Source organism: Vicia villosa, unplaced genomic scaffold, assembly GCF_029867415.1.
Source record: "Vicia villosa cultivar HV-30 ecotype Madison, WI unplaced genomic scaffold, Vvil1.0 ctg.002496F_1_1, whole genome shotgun sequence".
NCBI classification, from domain to species: Eukaryota; Viridiplantae; Streptophyta; class Magnoliopsida; order Fabales; family Fabaceae; genus Vicia; species Vicia villosa.
The window spans coordinates 56925-72198 of record NW_026705948.1 but is presented as its reverse complement, the minus strand read 5'-3'; the positions used below and the strand labels follow the sequence as shown (position 1 = coordinate 72198).

Sequence of the window (15274 nt, the reverse complement as noted above, 5' to 3'; positions counted from 1 at the left end):
AAATAAAAAGAGACAACAACAATTGCATCATCTGCATACATACATCCAGGTTGTCCAGAAAACTTATCCTTGTCTGTCTCCATCTTCAGAGTTTGTCTGTCTACCGTCAAGCTGATTCCTCCACACAAGTACGGAACTAGAGCCAACGTCAGATTGAGAATGGAATACCAAGAGCAACATAATGCAGAGGTCAGGATGGAAATGGATGAGTTGAAGTCAGGCATGACCAAGCTAACTGAAATGTTGCAAGTTTTGATTGCTAGAGGAGAACCGCCTCAGAAAACTGTCATTGTTGAAGTCTCAAGTGCTGATGTTGACCCTCAACCTACTCAACAACCACCTTCTACATGGCCTGAGTTTGGTTTGCCACCTGGTTACACTCCTCCCTATGAGAAGACTCCAGGTATTGGTCAATCTCCACAACTTGTGATTGGTCAAGCTTCAAATCCAGTGTTTCATGCTCTTGTCTTCACTGAATCTCAGCCTATCATGCACACTGTTGCTCAGCCTATCATGCACACTGTTGCTCAACCTACTTATGTGAATCCTCTATTTGAATATCAAGCTGGTCGTTCCCAGAATGGAAGTCAAGGTGATGCTGGAGATATTGAAGATGTCAAAGAGTAGTATCATACTTTAGAAAAGCGCCTGAGAGCCATGGAAGGAAATGATTACTTTGGAATTACTGCTGAAAACATGTGTTTGGTTTCCGACTTTGTCATGCCTGCAAAATTCAAGACTCCTGAGTTTGAGAAATATAAAGGGAACACTTGCCCAATAAGCCATTTGACCATGTACTATCGCAAGATGGCTGCTTATACCCAGAATGACAAATTGCTTATCCATTGCTTTCAAGATAGTTTGAGTGGAGCTTCGCTGAAATGGTATATGGGACTTGAGAAGAGTAACATTCATTGCTTCCAAGATCTGACTGATGCTTTCATGAAACAATATAAGTATAATATGGACATGGCACCTGATCGCCAACAACTACAAAACATGTCTCAAAAAGAGAAAGAATCTTTCAAGGAGTACGCTCAACGCTGGAGAGAGCTAGCTTCTCAAGTGGAGCCACCTTTAGCTGAAAAGGAGCTGACTGGCATGTTTATGGACACTCTCTCACCTTTATTTTGGGAGAAGATGATTGGCAGTGTATCTTCCAACTTCACAGACCTGGTAACCATTGGTCAGAGACTTGAAGAGGGAATCAAGAATGGGAAAGTTACTCATGTTGCTGAATCTTCTGGTGGATTGAAGAAACCTTATGGAAACTTCCACAAGAAGAAGGAGAATGAGACCAATGCTGTGTCAGATGACAAAAGGGGATCTCGTCGTAGACCTCAAAATGATGATCAACCTTATGTAGCTGCTGTTGCTCCTGTGCAAGTTCAAAATGCTTATCAGAATCAGAATCGCGATATGACTCACTTTGATCCTATTCCTATGACTTATACTAAACTGTATCCTGCTTTGGTCCATAAAGGGTTGATTACAACAAGAGCCATGCCGCCTCCTCGAAACCCTCCCTCAAAAAGATTCCGAGCTGATCTTCATTGCGAATTCCATCAGGGTGGTGCTGGCCATGATTTAGAAGGTTGTTATGATTTGAAGACTAGAGTTTAAGAGTTGGTGAGATCAAAGATGCTCTCTTTCAAGGATATGGGTCCTAATGTTGTCACTAATCCTTTGCCAGATCAGAGTGGCTGAAGACAAGTCAAGGCCCGATTTTCCTAAAGCCAAGTGTTTCAGACGAGATAGCTCATATTTGTTGCTGATTAGTCACTAGGCCTTGTTTCTGTACTGTTTGCATTTCCTTAATTGTGTTGTTTACTTTTAGACTTTGTTTGTTTCTTAATGGTGATTTTAATGAAATGAGCATTGCATATTTTGAATTCATTCACATCCACTATGTTTATGCTTATGCCTTCTTTTACAAAACTTTTTCTTCCATTTTCTTTCTCTATCAAATTTGTGTTTTATGCAAAGATTGGAGGGAGGATGATAACAACGAAATACCCAAGTTGTTGAACTGTATGCTTTCAAATAAAACTCTGCTGATGATGTACATGCATTGTTTCAATTCCCAAACACTGGAGAAATAAGGAAGTTAATCCCTTGTCAACCCCTTTGAGCCTTCGAAGTAGGAGTTTCTTTCTGTACGAAAAAACCCGCATTTTAAACCTGGGGCAGGGTAGTTATCAGTTAATTTGGCTGTGCATTCTATTTCAAAAGAATCATTCAGTACACCTTTCAACAAAGGTTTCAATCACAAGAGTTCCTCCGCACACATCAAAGAAGTGTTAGAGATGTCAATCAAAAGCTGACGATGGTTATTCTTAATCATTAAGCAAGGCAGTCAATATCTTTAAAAAAATGCATAAAAAAGATATATACAAAGAAAAGCCTGCTAAGTCAACACCAAAAACGACTTAGGTAAAAATCAAGGCACCCCGCTGACTGTAAGTTCAAAAATAAACAATTCAGGCAAAAGTTAGGGATATATAAAAAGAAAAGATGAAAAAAGAGAAGTCAATAAATCCTCAAGCAACACAATGTTGTGACAACAAAAGGAAGAAGTGACTGCCATCTCAAAAGTTCTCTTTGCTTATGAACTATCATCATTATCAAATGTGCAATTCCAGAAGCCTCTTGGAACCTGAATACATGAGTTGAATTAACTGAGTTTTAGGAATGGAGATCATCACGAAGATGGGGTGGGTTGCAAAATTTTTTAGCCTTATATCCTTTGTTTCTAAAAACCATGAACCTGACCACGTTACAACCTTTAAAAGACCTAATTGAAGCAAGGTTTGTTTGAAAGCATACTACAACAAGGTTGCGTAAGCTGACTCCCATGAGATTTACCAATCATTTGTTTTGATACCATATCCTTGTTTTATCTTTCACTTTAAACGTCTTAACCCTCATGTTTTGACCAGTGATTCCATTTGCTTTACATCAATAACATCATTCCAATAATGATTTTGATTTCAAAAATATGCTTTGAGCATTGCATTAAAATTACCATTCTTGAATGAACATTTTATTTGCAAGTAAGCACTCATCTTTCAGGAAGTTCAAACAGTCGAGAAACTTGATCAGTGATCCTATCAGGGGCACATTATTTCAAGATCCTATTATTCAGATGTTCAGTCAAGATTTGTTGATCAGAATATCCTTTCAAGACTTATACTGGGGCAAGCCATCCCAACATGCATTCCAAGAATTGAAGCCATGATCAGTTCATCCCCAATATAGTTCAGCTGAAGCCATGATCAGTTAACTTGCAACAATTAATGAATCAGGGGAAATCTTCTTCAGCAATCCCCAAGCACAGTTTATTAGTCCTTCCCAAAAGGATCATCATTTTGATACAATTACCAATATGAAAAGAAGTGTGTCCAAGCATCTTCTTCATAAGCAGAGTTGGCAGAGCTCCCACGTTAAGGAATCAGAGTTCCTATCGTGCCTCACAAAAGAGTCTACCTCAAATCGTCACAAATTATCGCATTGCATTAAGCATATATCATGCATAGAAAGATTCAACATCATGCATGGAAACAAATTTCATACTCATTTGCATTTTCTAAGGTCCTGTTGTTATCAACATCTTACCTTGAGATCAAAGTCCAACTCACTTGGCACCTACCAAAAACAGTTACTTGTTTGTCTCCTCCATCTAGTTCTACTCCTAGATGTCTCTTTTTTCTTTCAGTGCCATTCCTGAAAGATGTTTCTCACTTTATTCAATGCCATTCCTGGATATTGTGATTTCTTACCTCATTCAGTGCCATTCCTGAGTGTTGTGATTCTCCTTTCTTTCAGTGCCATTCCTGAAAGATGTTTCTCACTTTATTCAGTGCCATTCCTGGACATTGTGATTTCTTACCTCGTTCAGTGCCATTCCTGAAAGATGTTTCTCACTTTATTCAGTGCCATTCCTGGACATTGTGATTTCTTACCTCGTTCAGTGCCATTCCTGAGAGTTGTGATTCTTCTTTCTTTCAGTGCCATTCTTGAAAGATGTTTCTCACCTTATTCAATGCCATTCCTGGATATCGTGATTTTCTCACCTCATTCAGTGTCGTTCCTAAATGTTGTTGACCCTCTTTTACTTCTTTCAGTGCCATTTCTGAAGGACCATTCAGATCACTTTATCTGGTGCCATTCCTGGATATCGTTTTCTCACTTCATTCAATGCTATTCTCGGATGTTGTGATCTTCACTTTATTCACTGCTATTCTTGAATATCGTGATCCTTTTATCTGGTGCCATTCCTGGATATCATTTTCTCACTTCATTCAATGCTATTCTCGGATGTCGTGATCTTCACTTTATTCACTGCTATTCTTGAATATAGTGATCCTTTATCCAATGCCATTTTTGGATATTGTTTTCTCACTTCATTCAATGTTATTCTCGGATGTCGTGATCTTCACTTTATTCACTACTATTCTTGAATATCGTGATCCTTTCTATCCAGTGCCTTTCCTGGATGTCCTTTCCAAATTCAGTCATGCTTTACTCTTGGGAGCTTCTGTTTATTGTCTCTTTCTCCCATGAAGTCCAGTGCCATTCTTGGATAACACATGCCTTTTCCCCAGTGGAATCCTTTCTTATCCCCCCAGTGGTGTTATATTTCTCTCTATTCCATAATCATACTTGATGCATCCATTAGCATCACATTATACCTTAGGTTCAAAAATTGTGTGTGTTATATTTAAGTCTCTTTAATCATGTCGAGCTGAGGATTTTAACCCTCACATCTCCTGATTGAAGAAACTTAAATAGGGGCATCTGTCATACCCCAATTTTTGACCCTAATATCATATATCATTTGCATTTCAATCATCAATCAAGATCACAATCTTGAGGTATCATTTTTCCTTTGAGGGGAATCATCAAGCCCTTTTAGCCTTTTATTTGTTTTATACTAACCAAAATCCAAAAATATGTATTTTGTCTCTTTTGTTCATATTTTACAGGTAAAAGATCGGGCAGAAATCAAAACAGTGCAAGAAAACAGATTTTTGAAGATTTCACTATGGAAATCGATTTACCCATGAGGGAAATTGATTTCCCTGTGGCGAAATTCAAAAAAATATAAGGAGGGAAGCTTGACATCATTTTGGCACCTTTTTTTATTTGATCATTTTACCAATTTTCCACCTCATCAAAATTAATTCCCTTCATTAAACCTTTTTTAACCCCATTTTACCATTTAAATACCATTTAAACACCAATTAAACACAAGTTAATTAACCAAAAGCAAAAAGACCAAACTGCCACTACTCTTGCTCCTATCCTATAAATAGAGGTCTCTACTCTCTCATTTCTCAAGCTTTTGATAGATAAAAAAGTTCTTGCAAATTCATTTCTCAAGCTTGGAGAGCCAAAAAAGTGCTTGCAAATTCATTTCTCACCCTTTCCAAAACCCTCACCCAAAGTTCATTCTCATAGAATTAGTGAGATTTACATCGAATCTCACTAGTTTTGAACTAAACCTCCTACATTTCACTCTTTTCTTCGTTTGTTCATCTCCAATTTTGAAGGATCTACATACTTTGTGCTTGTTCTTGAAGCTATTTCAACATTTGATTCAAGAATTGGTAAATTCCTAAACTCTAAGATGTAGATCTTTGTTGCTTGTGTTTAATGCATCTTTGATGCTATATTGGTCCTATTTGATGGTGAATTGGTGGAAAATTCGTGCTCCAATTGATATGTGATCATAAGGTGTTTGTATGTTTGCTTAAGTCAAGTTTTATGCTTCTTAATGCTGATTTTTTGAAAACTGCACTGAGGAAATCGATTTCCTCAGGGAAATCGATTTCCATTCCGTTTCTGCGCCAGATTTGAAAACCTGCACTAAGGAAATCGATTTCCTCCTTAGGCAAATCGATTTCCCCTAGGACAGAATGTGTTTTTTGCCTTTTTTATGCTTGTTCTGGCTTCCTTCTTCCTCCACTTCATTAATATCATTGGATCTAGGATGTTGATAGGTTTGAAATGACCAAATCCATAATATTAGATGAATGATATTAATGATAGTGTGAGTTGATTATCTTTTATGCATTTTATTCTTCTTCTCCTTCTTTTTTTCTTTTGATCGATGAAAGTCTTAATACCTTGAGAATTCTTATGGATTCTTGGTAGAGACTAGATCGTTACCTATTTTCTTTTCGTGCGGTATTGCTTTCGGAGAGTGATCTACATATCGCTTCTCTCGCATGCATTAGCACGTAAAGTTTTGACCGGCCTCGTTGTAGGGTGATTTCTACATAAATCACTTGGCGATCTGCTTAACATAGCGCAATATTTCGTGTCCCGAATAAAAAAAGATCAAATATGGAAGAGAATTGTATGCGGTTGATTTAAGACTTATGGAGGTTTATCGTGTAGTCGCTATGATTTTATCAAGCTTCTGATAAATTTCCATTGAATTTAAATCCGAGAACATCCTTCACTCACCATCGATCTTTATTACTAACTTTGATAACATACTTGACAAGTTTCAAGATGGTTATCTTTAACATCTAACAACTAACTTTAATTTCTTCAATTTATTATATTGCTCTTTATATTTCTCGCTTTATCGCTTTATTTTATCATTTCATCATATTTACATTCCGCTATTTTCTCTTTGTCCATTTGGACGTTTATATTCCGCTATTTTCACTTTGTCCATTTGGACACTATGTTTATGTTTCTGCTATTTTCTTTTTTTCCACTTGGACCATACTTTACTTTTATGCTAAAACAGTAATAAACAACAAAAATCTAAAAAACGTTTAAGGCTCTTTCTTGGACTATCGGTTACTATCCTGAGCATTTTGGAGATTCGGACTTATGGACTTAGTAGCTCTGGACCCTTATTTACTCTGTTGTTATTCTGTCTGTCTGGCATTGGATTGTTGTCTGTTTGTACATGCAGGTATTTCCTTGAAAGTCCTTGATGGCTAATTCCAAGGCATTGATATTAGGATTTTACCCAAAAATAGTCGTTACTCTGCCCGATTTTCGTCAGAATTTTAATGTGCTTAATGCAAAGTGGTGCTAAAGATAATAAGTTCATCTGGATCCCCAAGTGATAATGTTGGTTTAGTATTTATATTCCAAAGGATGGGAAATCTACCTTGACTGATAATGTCAAGTGTTGGCTTCTTTTTTCGGTTAGACCGTTCTTTTCCTTAGTTTTTATTTTGCGCAATAGGATAGCCTCTTCATCTCCTCTCCTTCTTTAATTTTCAAAATCTTCTTTCTTTTTACAAAACCTTCTTATGTTTGCAACCTTTTCAAAACCTTTCTTCAAAAATATCTTTTTCCCTTAGTGGCTTTTCTTCAAAAAAGTTTAGACACAGTTAATTGTTGAAACGAGTGGTTATACCCCACGGTTTTGAAATTGATTGATATAATGGGATCTTTTCCGCATGAGAGAGCTAGTGGCATACTCGTTGATTTTATCCGAGTTGGAGCCCTTCTTTCATTTGGCGATGCAAAGAACTCATTTGTTCTCATGCTCAAGATCAATGGCTGAGTATTTCTCTCCGACGACGATAAAGTGTTTATTCGTTTTTTTAAAAATGTTTTCCCTTTTAAGCGGAACTACATTAGCTCTGACTTCTCCATTGCACCGAGGAGGTATGTAGGCACAAAGCTTAACGCTTTGCCGAGCTTATTTTAAAAATAAAACAAACTCTTTTTTCGCACACACACGACACAGATTTTCAAAAAGGTTCCTGTGGAGTACCACAGATATGAGAGGTGCTTAAAACCTTCCCCTTGTATAAGCAACACCCGTACCTAAGATCTCTTCTTTTGGTTTTAAAAAACAAAGTTTGGGTTTTTTCGTTCTTTTCCCTTTTCCTTTGGAAATAATAAAGCGTGGTGGCGACTTTCACTGAAATATTGAGTCGAGTCAATCTAATGGCTTCGATCTCAGATTTTCCCCGCTACAGACATGTGCGGATTGCATTTCTTTCTGGGTCAACCAATGCACACTCTTCTTTACAGAAGGTCGACCTGGAAGACTGAATACTGATAAGGTGAATTGACTCCTCTGGTTGACACTTACCGGATTCCGTATGGTTCTAGGAGTTAACATCAAGTGATTGAAATAATGACTGCAAAAATGTGATGTTTCTCGATGCAAGTAATGTGCACATATAGAACCTTCAACTCTTGCTTTATTCTTCACTGATCGCTTTGAACCACCCATGAACCTTTCAAACGGATACATCCACCTATATTGAACTGGTCCATCAAGAAAAGCTTCATATGCAAGATGCACAGGTAAATGTTCCATGGAGTCAAAGAAACCAGGCGGAAATACTTGTTCCAACTTACAAAGAGTGATTGCAATGTTTTGGTCCAACTTCATGATGTCTTCCACTTTTAAAGCTGACACACAAATATCTCTAAAAAACTGACTAATTTCAGTTAGTGGATCAAAAACATGTTTAGGTAGCGAGCCAAATGCAGTTGATAGCAATTGTTCCATAAAAATGTGACAATCGTGACTTTTCGTTCCATGCAACTTCCTAGTGTTAGGGTCAGCACACCTTGATAAATTCGATGAATACCCATCGGGCATTCTCAAATCTTTTAGCCATCGACAAACAGCTTTAGCTTCTTAGGAAGTCAAAGTGAAACAAGCCTTGGGTTTTAATAACTTTCCATTCGATAGAGGCTTCAACTCCAGCTCTCTTCTGTTACACCATTGTTCCATGTCTTGTTTGACCTTCTAAGTATCTTTTGTTTTGCCTTTCACATCCATCATTGTGTTAAATACATTATCAAAAAAATTCTTCTCAATATGCATAACATCTAGATTATGGCGCAACAAGTTATCTTTCCAATATGGGAGGTCCCAAAATATACTTCTTTTTGTCCAATTGTGCGTGATTCCGTATCCTTCAATTCGACATACTTTGCCAGTATCTGTTCCCATATAGCCCATGGTGGCAATCGAGGCGGAGGCAAATCTTTCACTCGTACATCTTTTTTAAAGTTTGTCATGTTTCTTCTATAGGAGTGATTTCGTGGTAGGAATCTGCGGTTACAGTCAAACCACGAGCTTTTCCCACCTTTAGCCAACGTGAACCCTTGGTTGTTTCCCATGCAATGCAGACAACCCATTTTGCCATGCATACCCCAACCAGAAAACATGCCATATGCTGGAAAGTCGTTGATGGTCCACGTCAAGGAAGCTCATATTGTAAAGTTTTGTTTACGTGATACATCATAAGTCCATTCTCCAATCCACAATCTCTTCAAATCATCAATTAAAGGTTGTAAATACACATCAATTCTTGATTTTGGACTCGAAGGTCCTGGAATGACGCACGTCAAAAACATGTATGGTTTTGTCATGCACATCTCAGGAGGGAGGTTGTAAAGGGTTACAATAACTGGCAAACAAGAATACATACTTCCCGACGCTTGAACATAAGGAGTAAAACCATCTGAGCATAATCCAAGCCTGACATTTCTAGGTTCTGCGGCAAAATCAGGATGTATTCGATCAAAGTGCTTCCATGCCTCGCCATCAGATGAATGCCACATAGTGCCTGGACTTGTTTTATTTGTGCGATGCCATGTCATTTGACTTGTCCTGTGCATTGAAGCAAACATTCTTTTTAACCTTGGTATTATTGAAAGATAAAACATGGACTTTTCTGCTACACGACCTTGATTAGTGTTAACGACTCTACTGCAAACTTTATATTTTGGACTCATACAAAACTTACATTCCTCCAACAATCCATCTTGAGTACCAAACTCATTGTCGTAAAACAACATACAACCATTAATGAAACAATCAATCTTTCTTACTCTTAAGCCCAACTTCGACACCAACTTTTTTGCTTCATAAAATGTTGTAGGCAAGTTGTCTTTCATTGCAGTTGAGTCTAACATCATTTTTACGAAGAATTCCAAACACTGATCAGGAACATTCCAATTTGACTTGGCGGCCAATAATCTCACACACATTGATAACTTTGAGACAGATGATCCATCAAACAACGGCGTATTCATCTCATTCAACAACTGATAAAATTTCCGCGCTTCCTCATTCGACAACTCTTCCCCACCAAAATCTTCAGGTTGATCATAGGTCACGTTCACACCAAAAGCATCCTCAACCATGTCACCAATCAGATTGAAGTATTCCTCATATTCCATAGGCGGTCGACTACTTGAAGCATGCGCGTTGCTAGTCTCTGGTACGTTACTAGGAAGTTCTTCACCGTTAAACGTCCAAACCCAATAATTTGCAATGAAACCCCTTCTATGCAAATGAGATGTTATTTCCTGTGGGTCACTAATTATTGGTCTACATTCACATTTAAGACAGGGACACCCAACTCCTCCTTCGCTTCGACATAATTCCTGAGCAAACGCCCAACTGATAAACCCTTAAACTCCTACTATAAAATTGGGTTTAAGTCTCATTCTTCCTGGAAATGTTCTATCTTATATCCAACTACGATAATACCGATAATATTCCATACTGCATATTTATACAATCATTGTCATTTTGAGTTAATAATATTAATCAACTTAATATTATTCTTAAACGTATACTAGTTAATATTTACTATTCTTAAAAATATTATTTAATAACAATACTACTAATATTTTTAACTACACATGTTATATTGAACATATGTTAACCATAAAGATATTATTTTTTTAACTACACATTTTAAACTACATATATTGGAAATATTATTTAATGAAAAATACTACTATTATGTTTTTGTTACATATATAGTAATAAAAATAAGAAATAAGAAATATTACTATTATGTTTGGAAATATACAAACACATACATATTATGTTTTTATTACATAATAAAAACTGTTTTTATTAAATATATCATATACATATACATATTTTGTTTTCATTATATATATATATATATATATATATATATATATATATATATATATATATATATATATATATACAAATTCTTTTTAAAATATATAAATATAATATATATTCTGTTTTTTTAAATATAGTATAATATTACTCATTATAATAAATAATATATATAATAAAAATTAAAAAATGAAAACTTTATAATATATATAATTATTATATTAGTTTTGAATATATTAAATTTGTTTAAGTTATAATAATCTATTTTTTAAAGCGAGAACTTTATAATATATATCTATACTATATTCTTAAAAATGAAAACTTTATAATATATATAACTATTATATTCGTTTTAAAATTATATTAATACTTATAATAATCTATTTTATATATTATAAAATATTAAACAAAAAATTTGTTTTAATAATATTTTAATAAATAATAATTTTAATAATAGTTCTAATATAATCTATTAGATATGTTTATACTCTATTAGATATGTTTCTAACACCTACTTTAATTCATAACCCATAATTCATACTCAGTACAGCAAACGTTACAAATTTTATTTTCAACGATTCCACATTATAACTTATTAGTACAACAGACATATCTAATTTTATTTTAATATAACCTAATAAATCTATTAAAAACTTATCTCTTTAAAATCTATACAAAAATAACCTAATAAATCTATTAAAAATATACTACATTAGAAAAAAAATAACTTACCTCTTTTAATTTTCAATCTACTCCTCCTTTTTCAATCTACTCCACCTTCTTCAATCTACTAAATCTATACAAAAAAAAATCAAAAATTAAAAACAGAATATAGAATGAAATTATAAGAAAATAATGATGTAACCTTAATTACCTTTGATATAAAAAAAATATTTGGGATTGAATTGGTATTTCAATTGGATTTTGGGAGAGAAGGGTTGGATTTGGGAGAGAAGGTTGTGGTTCTGGGTTTGGTTTTGCAGAGGAAAACGAAAATGAATGTGTTCTTGTATGGTGGTGGAGTAAATTGAATTGGGTACATAACTACACAATGTAGCGACGTGAGAATCACATCGCTATTTGCCACGTGAGAAACATGTCGCAACATGGCAACGGTAACATTAATTAATGTCTCTGCCTGCAAAGTTGTCAATATGTCACTTCAGTGGAATGTTGTGTTTGGTTTCTAAATGTTACGACGTGTTTTAACGTCACAACCAAATTTTTAAAAATTTGAATATTCCCCCCATGTAAACGTTATGGCTTTTAATGAATTAATTTATAAATTTAATGTAGCGACGTGTATCCCACGTCGCAACCTTTTTTCATATAATCCAATGCATGACTTCTGATTACTTTATGGCTATAAAGTTATTTAATATTTAAAAACACCTCGCAAAGTGATTTTCACGTCGCTACAGGAAATTTTGAGCCTCGTGTTTTCCACGTCGCTAATATACGTCGCTAATTTTGAGCCACGTGTTTTCCAAATGCCATAATTACTGATCAAGATAGAGCAATGAAGAATGCAATTGAGACTGTATTTCCAACGGCTCGACACAAATGGTGCTTATGGCATTTAATGAAAAAAATTCCAGAAAAGTTTGCTAGATATTCCAATTATGAGTCAATTAAAACACTTTTGCATGATATTGTATATGATTCTATAAGCAAAAGTGATTTTATGATGAGGTGGAAACATATGGGTGTGTATTATGAACTACACGATAATGAATGGTTGAAAGCGTTATTTGATGAGCGGCATCGGTGGGTTCCTATATATGTTAGGGACACATTTTGGGTTGGAATGTCAACTACACAACGAAGTGAAAGTATGAACTCATTTTTTTATGGATATGTAAACTCAAAGACAACATTGAAGCAATTTGTTGAACAATACGATAATGCATTGAAGGATAAAATTGAAAAGGAGAGCATGGCTGATTTTGGGTCATTTAATACAATTATTGCTTGTGTAAGTCACTTTGGCTTTCAGGTTCAATTCCAAAAAGCATTTACCAATTCAAAGTTCAAAGAATTCCAATTCGAAATTGCTTCGATGATGTATTGCCATGCATGTTTTGATAAATTGGAGGGATTAGATTCCATATTTTGCGTTACAGAGAGTAAGAAAGTGCACGACCAGATGAAAGACATTGGGTTCATGGTATTCTTCAATGAAAAAAGCTTCTTGTTTCAATGCACATGTTGCTTGTTTGAATTTAAAGGCATTGTATGCAAGCACATCCTTTGTGTGCTTAAGCTCAGAGGAAAAACAGATTCTATCCCTAACAATTATATTTTGGCACGATGGAGGAAGGATGTAAATCGCAGACATACACTTATTAAATGCGGTTTAGATAATATGTCTAGAAAATCTGAATTGCAGCGTGTTGATAAAGCTTGTGATGCCTTTTACGAAGTTGCTTCAAGAAAGATAAATAGTGAAGATGATTTATTGAAAGTGATGAATTGGATTAAAGAATTGAAAATTGAGATAGCGTGTAAAGAATCATCTCCTAGAACTGTAGAAAAAGATACTCCAACTCAAAACCAGACTATTATTCTTGATCCAACAGTGACTCGAAGTAAAGGGCGTCCTCCTTAAAAAGAAAAACTTCTAAAGTTGATCAAATTGTGAAGAAGAAGCTTGCACCAAAAAAAACTAAAAAATGCAGCCAAAAAAATAAAGATCAAGAAGAGGTGAGCATGAAATTTATAATGTTTACTGATATAATAGTAATAGTTGATATGTCAAATTTAAGAGTTTTTTTATTGTAGGGCATATCCACATCCAGAATACATGATAAAGAACCTGAAGTATTTTTCACATCTCAACTTGGTGATGGAATTGGAACACAGGAAAGCATTCAAGGAAATACTGAGTATACAAAATGGATGAATAGTTACAGTACTATGACTAATTTAGCTCCTATTTGTCTAAATAAAAAACATCTTGATGAAATAAATCAGATATCAAAATTTAATTTATTACTCTTTACTCTTACTTGAACATTTATGATATAGAAACAACTTATTTAATATAAATCTGTTTTAGGTTTCATACCATTCTAAAAAAATGGCCCATATTTTGAACTTTCACAGGTATTAATTGTTTATTTTGTTTCAATATATTAAATTTTTAATATAAAATCCTTCATTCAAAATCTTTGTAATTTTTTGTAGGTACAACATCAAATGAATGAAGAACCATCTTTGTCGTTGGAAGTGAATAATTACTTTTTAAGTTTTTGTACTTTTTATGATATACTGTGTTTTCTTTCTTCTCTTGGTTGAGGTTTTGTTCTGTTATGTCATTTTCCATCTACTGTGTTTTTCTAGTCTGAGAGGTTTAAGTTTTGTTGCATTCAAAACATGGTATAATTTTTGACATCAATACAATTACAAGTCAAAAGAGCACCCATCTACATTCCATATCTTTTAATTTTTGACATCAATTCCTAAACTCCATTAGACATGTTTGGAACCATTGCTAGCAGCAAGTTCAATAACCTTATTATGTCAATTTAATTTCTTTTAAGTGCAGCCTTCTTAATTACTTGTTTCAATGTAATATAATTCCTTTATGTAATTGAGAACTATAGAACCAAAAAAGAGTCTATGAAACAGAATTACAGTTGGTATCAACCTCTTCTTAATCCCTGTTACAATATCATATCTGCATAAAAAAATTGCAATTCATAAGTCAGTTTTAAAACTAATGTCACACCAACAGAATCCAAAATTTAATAGTTATGTCACACCTAGGGCTGTGCAAAAAACCCGGTTCATAAGAACCATTTAATAAAAACCGGAAACCAATTTTGAATAATCCAAATTGTTTTTTAAAAAACTGAACCATTACCACTTTTCATATTAAAGCAGTATATGGGTATCCAGCTTTCAAAACCGGTACAACCCAAAAAGTCCATATTTTACAAACTCAATTATATGGGTATCCAGTTTTCAAAATCGGTACAACCCAAAAAGTCCATATTTTACAAACTCAATTTTAGTGTCTAGGCCTTGTTTCATTATCATTACCTTTTTTTATTTGTATATTTCAAACCGTACAGTACCACCACCACCACCGTATAAACTTACAAATTTATTTTATCAAATTTAAATTTAATTCTATAAAAAGAAAAATATATAAATAAAAAAATAAAAACTGTACGTATTTTACTATTTACAAGAATACTAAGTAAATTTAAATTTATAATAATTTTTACATAAATATTAATGTTTAATTTATTATTGAAAAATAATCATATATTTTCTTTTAAAAAATATATAAAACTGACATTTTTTATTACAATATTATTACTTCAACAATTTGTTTTATAAAAAACCTATTACTCCAAGTGGGAGTTACTCCAATCTATC

General features: G+C 34.2%; 1 pseudogene; it reads left to right on the top strand.

The window, feature by feature from the left end:
• The first annotated feature begins 1503 nt into the window (after positions 1–1503).
• LOC131638997 (protein FAR-RED IMPAIRED RESPONSE 1-like) lies at positions 1504–13963 on the top strand (annotated as a pseudogene).
• The last annotated feature ends 1311 nt before the right edge of the window (positions 13964–15274 follow it).